This window comes from Paroedura picta, chromosome 5 (assembly GCF_049243985.1).
Source record: "Paroedura picta isolate Pp20150507F chromosome 5, Ppicta_v3.0, whole genome shotgun sequence".
NCBI classification, from domain to species: domain Eukaryota; kingdom Metazoa; phylum Chordata; class Lepidosauria; order Squamata; family Gekkonidae; genus Paroedura; species Paroedura picta.
This window is the reverse complement of record NC_135373.1, coordinates 107,072,275-107,078,538: the sequence shown is the minus strand read 5'-3', so window position 1 is coordinate 107,078,538 and position 6,264 is coordinate 107,072,275. Positions and strand designations below refer to the sequence as shown.

General features: G+C 49.8%; 1 protein-coding gene across 1 annotated transcript in view; it reads right to left on the bottom strand.

Annotated features, from left to right (window-relative positions):
* Positions 1-5,756: 5,756 nt before the first annotated feature.
* The window catches only part of PAH (phenylalanine hydroxylase), a 44,841-nt gene continuing 44,333 nt past the window's right edge, over positions 5,757-6,264 (bottom strand). Inside the window, exon 14 of the mRNA XM_077339752.1 lies at positions 5,757-6,124. The gene's annotated coding sequence lies outside the window, so the exon portion shown is untranslated. The remainder of the gene's footprint in view (positions 6,125-6,264) is intronic.

The window sequence follows — 6,264 nt, the reverse complement described above, 5'->3', positions numbered from 1 at the left end:
AAAAAATTAAAATATATAACAATTATTAAATAGGTCTTAAAACAGATTCAAAAATTCATAATTAAAATGGGGGAAAGTCCTATTTATTCAACCTTCAGGACCTGGATCAACACAAGCGCAAGCTTGATGCAGTGGTTAGGAACAATGACTTCTAATTTGGAGAGCCAGGTCTGATTCCCCACTCCTCCACATGCAGCCAAGCTGGGGGACCTTAGGCTAGTCACAGTTCTCAAAGAGAAGCTCCCCTAGAGCTCCCTCAGCCCCACCTCCCTCACAGGAAAAGAAGGGATTGTTGGCGCTTTGAGACTCCTTCGGGTAGTGAAAAGCTGAGCATAAAAACCAACTCTCTGGAAACTCAGCGGACTGCGAGGATGAAGATTCGGCCCAGGAAGTGAGCATTGTCACGGAGAGGCACCAACGTGGACGGCCCCTGGCGCTTCCCCCGGGCTCCCAGAGGGAAGAGCAAAGCCTCCTTTCCGAGCCAGCCTGCCGTCGATGGCCAAGCCGGGTTTGCAGCCGGTACCTCGAACACCTGGGCCGCCCTGGAGGTGCCGCCGGGCTCCCTCCCGCTGCCGACGGCGAAGGTCAGGACCAGCGGGACTCCGCCCGCGGGAGGCTCCTGCGGCTCGCTCGACGTCTCCGTGGCCAGCCGGGCTTTCGGCTGCGGCTCGCCTGGTCGCCCAGAGGCTCCCCCTGGCTGGACGCGGCACACGGTGGGCTCGGCGCCCTCGGGGAGCAGACTGAGGCCCAGCCAATCGCCTCTCCCTTCGGAGCAGCGGCTGTCTTGTCAATTGCACGGCCTTCCATGCCCGGGCCTTGCGTTCCCGCCGAGGCGCGCCAAGACGAGACACGTGGCTCGCCCGCCGCCGCGGGAGAAGAAGGCAGCCTGCCTCGAGAGGCGTCCCTTCCCCGGCTCCTGGACGCGCCGGGAACTCCCGGCTGTACAAATCTCTAACCAGGCCGAGTCCCGACTCCGATGCAGGGCCGGGAAGTCCGGGAGGAAGGGGCTATAGGCCCTGTCGGCGAAAAGCCTTCCTACCCCCAGTCATTTCAAGAAAATATTTCCCCCCACACACCTGTTGCACTCCCAGTACAGGGCAAGTAGCGTCCCCTTGCGCACTCTCCCCTTTGTTCGCGGGTGTTCCCAATTTAAGGCAGGCTCAGGAACTTCACAGCGGTTACCTGAAGCCTTCCTTCCCCCTTCCCGTTGAAGCATCCGATGGAGGGGTCTGGAAGTCGGCGGGACATCTTCTGAAAGTCTTTGACTTGAAAGTCAACTTCAAAGGGGCGCGAAATTGCGAGATGGCTAAAATAAAACGAATGGGGTTCGGTTTAACCGCATTGGGCCGAGGTGGCAATCTTTTTAGCCAAAACTGTACAGCGCTTTCGGTTGAATTAAAAGCTTTCTCCCGTTTGCATTGTCTCCAGGGGGTCGGATGTTGGCCTGCTTTGTGATTACGTTGTTTTCGGTTGACGGGACCCTCGCCCTATTGCAACGGGACCCGGATGCCTTATGTATTGCTTCGTCTCGTGTCTTTCGCCTTGAGCCTCCGCAAGAAAGGCGGGCTATAAAGAAACGAATAAACAGATACGATTAATGTGTCCTGTAGCCTCTTGGCCATCTCTGCTTTGCATCCTGATATTAAACCTACGGAAGCAGACCCGGGGTGGATGAGAGCGATGTAATGGCGCGGTTCCCTAACGGGAAGCCTGCTCTTCGTACTCAGTTCCTTACTCCTGGTCCCAAATATGAGAATAATAGCATCTAGCTTCTAGTACAGTGGCCGCTTGAAATGCTTGTTACCGGGGGGAGGGGGGGGGAGGCACGCCCGTGTCAAATGTCTGCCCCTCCAAATATGCCCGGAACTGGGCTCTTTTTTAAAAAGCAATTTACCACAATAACGTTGCGCAAACGAAGATCTAACTCACCAACCATCCCAGTCATGCATTAGTGCAATAGAGTAGCCTTTCCCAACATTTTTACCAGTGGCCATTTGGGCGGGGGACAGGTCTACGTGGCCACGTGTGGTCATATCACCTGATAAATGTTTAACAAATTTTTAAAACACACACAAAAATAGTTAACTCCTGCCCATTCATTTAACCCTTCCGGAGCCCTCAAGAAACCCCGTTGAATAAAGCCGGGTGTTCCTTCTGAACAGACCTCCAGGGGGGTGGATGCCCCAGTAATTTCTGCCAGAGCTCTCTCATTGGGGAAAGGACCAAGCATGATCGGCGGCACTACCTGAAATCTCCTGACAAGGGGGAACCAAATAAGAGCGCAAATCTACAGAGAGGAAGCAAGAACAAAGTTCAAGACCAAAACAGAAAAGGGGAGCGGAGGGGAGGGGAGGAGAAGGAAGGAAGGAAGGAAGGAGATTCCCTTTTCTTTAAGGATGACCACGATTACAGGATCCAGTAAGAGCCGCTCTCCAGTTTTAGCCAACTTCCCGCGATTTGCCTCTTGTGATTAGCACGAGCCTGTTGACATTTCCCAATATGTCCATTTTTTTGGTCCACTCAGTTTCCTTATAATAGCACTGTTGGACTTCCTGTGTCACAGACTGCTATCCTAAAGGAACGAATTGGACTCAACATTTCTTATAACTCTACGGCCTGTCCTGGAACCAAATCGTAAAAGGCGGTGTGTGTGTGTGTGTCATCTTTAGCCCGAGCTTTTCCTTTGGCCTGCAGCTGTGGGAGGTCAGAGAGCGCATTGTTATTCTTGCCATTCCGTGTGTGTGTGTGTGTGGACACGCTGGCTACAATAAAGAGCCACGACCGTCCTCTCCAGAGTCCATCAGGGATCTCGCTCAAGGGCAGGAGGCGTGGGCGCCCTTTCCCTCTCGGTCCCCCTGGGCGGCGGCTGTCCGATGTGCTGAAACCCCGGCTGCCCCTGGTCGCCATTCCGGATTCCATCTCCGGACCAAATCGCTTTAATCCTTCGTGATGCTTCACTTGGCCCATGACGGTTGTTTTGGAACTTGTTCGACGACTTCCCCGCAGGAGGAGGCGTAAATTTTCCTGGAGGGATGCGATCTAGATAAGCAGAAAGATTGATTTATGGTAAGGTAAAGGTAAAGGTATCCCCTGTGCAAGCACCGAGTCATGTCTGACCCTTGGGGTGACGCCCTCTAGCGTTTTCATGGCAGACTCAATACGGGGTGGTTTGCCAGTGCCTTCCCCAGATTTATGGTAGCTGTCTGTTAACATCAAGCAGGGCTGAGTAGATGTTTTTGGACACCCCCCATCCCCAATTTAACAACACGTTATCTGAGTTCCATTGCCTTCTGCTTTTGAGCCTGCTCTCCTTTCCCATCAGTCGTAAGAACGGGGAAACACAGAGGCCAAAATACATCTGCAGTGAACGGGCGGGGGCTGGATGACAGCGGCTGGGCGTCCTGGGCACACAAAAAGCTGCTCAACAGATTCGCCAGCCCACAATTTTCTGCCAGTCCCTTTGAGCCTGGAGACAAGAGAAATCAAGGGTTGGGTTTTTAGCAAACTCTTGAACCGATCGCGACGTTTGGTCACAGAGGAAGACCAGACGTTGTGGGGAGAGCCGCGGGACATTTTGCCGTTTTCAAGGGGAAGTCGGTTTCATTTAGAAAAATGAGGCAGAGACAGCGAGTGGGAGAGCGCGCAAGGCGCGTCTCTGAATACGCGCTTCTTTCTTGGTATCATTACAAAGGAGGGCAATACACGGACGGACTTACGGGCATTCGAATCGTGCCAGTAGATCGGGCTGGGTGGTGCGCCCAATTCCGCTTGGGAGGTTTAATGCCGTTATCAAGGCGGTGGCAATCTCGGCCACAGACAGACAGAGGCGCGTCCCGCTCCAGTTGCGGAACCATGAGCGAAACTGACCTGATGAAATCGACACGCATCCAGGAGGTCGAAAGAACGGAGGGCGGTAACAGACACGCTCACTTTTAAGTTCCTCCTCTCACACACAAAGCAACGTGATGCTGGAGACCGAGCTGCCTGCCACGGACTGGGAATTTCCCGCAGGTGGTCAATTCGAAAAGAGAGAAATACAGTAAAACTAAAGTCTCGCCTACTACGCCCTTCCAGCGAAAGTTCTTTGGTCCCTCGGGCCTCCATTCTATATAATAATCTCAGTACATATGGCCCCGTTCATGTGTCTAAACTAAACCCTCCAATAGAAGGCTATATTATCGGGTGTTTTCGGGCGGCTCCACTTTAAACAAATGCTCTTATTAAGAATGCCTTCCTCCCTTAATTTGGTCCTGGCGCTTTCTATCACGTTGCCCATGGTGGTAAAACAAGTTAAAGACCCATATGTACCCATTGATTTAGGGGCATGCTCACATCCCTTCCATGGAAATTAAGCAGGGGAAATACTTAAATTGGGGTGGATTGTGCCCTTCCAATGCATGTCAACACGGAAGCTTGAAAATAATGAAAATCATACAGTAATCATAGAATATGGAAACATTCAAATGGATAGCCATGTTGGTCTGAAGTAGCACAATAAAATCAGAGTCCAGTGGTACCTTTAAGACCAACAAAGATTTATTCAAGGCGTGAGCTTTCAAGGGCAAACACTCTTCCTCAGACTATGAACTGCCTTCATGATTGAGGAAGAGTGCTTGCACTCGAAAGCTCACACCTTGAATAAATAGTTGTTGGTCTTAAAGGTGCTATTAGACTCTGATTTTATTTTATTAGACTATGGGAACAGATTGCTAATAACTTGCATCTAGAAACTGAATTTAATCTTTCCCTTCACGTTGACTAGAAAGTGTCCCATCCAATTGAATAGCTCATTTCTGAGCAGGTATACTTTGAAAGGATGGTGGTAATACACTTATCTCTAAATGACATACAAAAGGGTCTCCTTATCTGTATAGATCTTCTACACATTTCCTAGAGCCTCTTGTGGCTCAGAGTGGTAAGCGGCAGAAGTGCTGTCTGAAGCTGTCTGCCCATGAGGTTGGGAGCTCGTTCCCAGCAGCCGGCTCAAGGTTGACTCAGCCTTCCATCCTTCCGAGGTCGGTAAAATGAGTACCCAGCTTGCCGGGGGGGGGGGGGTAAAATGGTAATGACTGGGGAAGGCACTGGCAAACCACCCCGTATTGAGTCTGCCATGAAAACGCTGGAGGGCGTCACCTCAAGGGTCAGACATGACTTGATGCTTGCACAGGGGATACCTTTACCTTTACCTTTACACATTTCCTAAGGCTAGAGCATCAGACATTTACAAACAAATTTGGAGCACAGGTCCTTTAAGACTTTGTGTGACTCACTTCTATAGTTAGAATAATTCCTTTCAAATTTAGGGAGCACAAAGAAGAAAACAACAGTTTCAAAAACATCAAACTGGTCTTGCCACTTCAAAGTGCTGACTCTGAACTGCCACAGAAGATCAAGGAGTCCCTTTTTCAAATCCCAAGAGACCATAAAGCAACTTCTGGTCTATACATGAGAAAGAGCCTTGGTCAGAAAGCCCGCCCTGGGAGGGACGTTAGAAGCAGGTTTCAAAATGCCATGGATTTGGGGCTTGAGGGTGGAAAGTGCCCTTCTGTCACAGCTGATTTGTGGCAATCCTGTCAGGTTTTCAAGGCAGAGGTGGCTTGTCATTGCCTGTCTGTGCCATGACGCTGGTGTCCCTTGGTTGGCCATTCAAATACTAGCCAAGGCCAGCCCTGCTTCACTTCCAATTGGGCTTGCTCATGCTACCCAGGTCACGCAACTCACTCTGTGGTATTTATTTTAATAAAATAAACAGGTGCTTAAATCAATGCACTTTATTTACATAACATATTATAGCTTGTTCATTTTGTTTTAAAGAAAATACAGTTCTGTAAATTAACCTGTATTTTAATGAAACGTTTAAGTCTGTCTACATTTAATATGCTCAAAACCTTTTGCTTTATGCGAGTAAGAGTTTTCTTGATTGAAGGGTTCTTGCTTCTAAGTTCGTGTGCTCTGGAGCACAGGAGCAGAAGAAATATCACAAAAGGCAAAACAAAACACCAATTTTAAAACCCTGTATCAATACAGCATAGTGTGTCACCTATCAAGTAATCATGCAATAATCTTTGTTAAGAGGCTGCGGCATTACTTATTAATGCAAGAAACTAAAAAAATATTGTGTCACCTTAAAGCAGGGGTAGTCAAACTGCGGCCCTCCAGATGTCCATGGACTACAATTCCCAGGAGCCCCTGCCAGCATTCGCATTCGCTGGCAGGGGCTCATGGGAATTGTAGTCCATGGACATCTGGAGGGCCGCAGTTTGA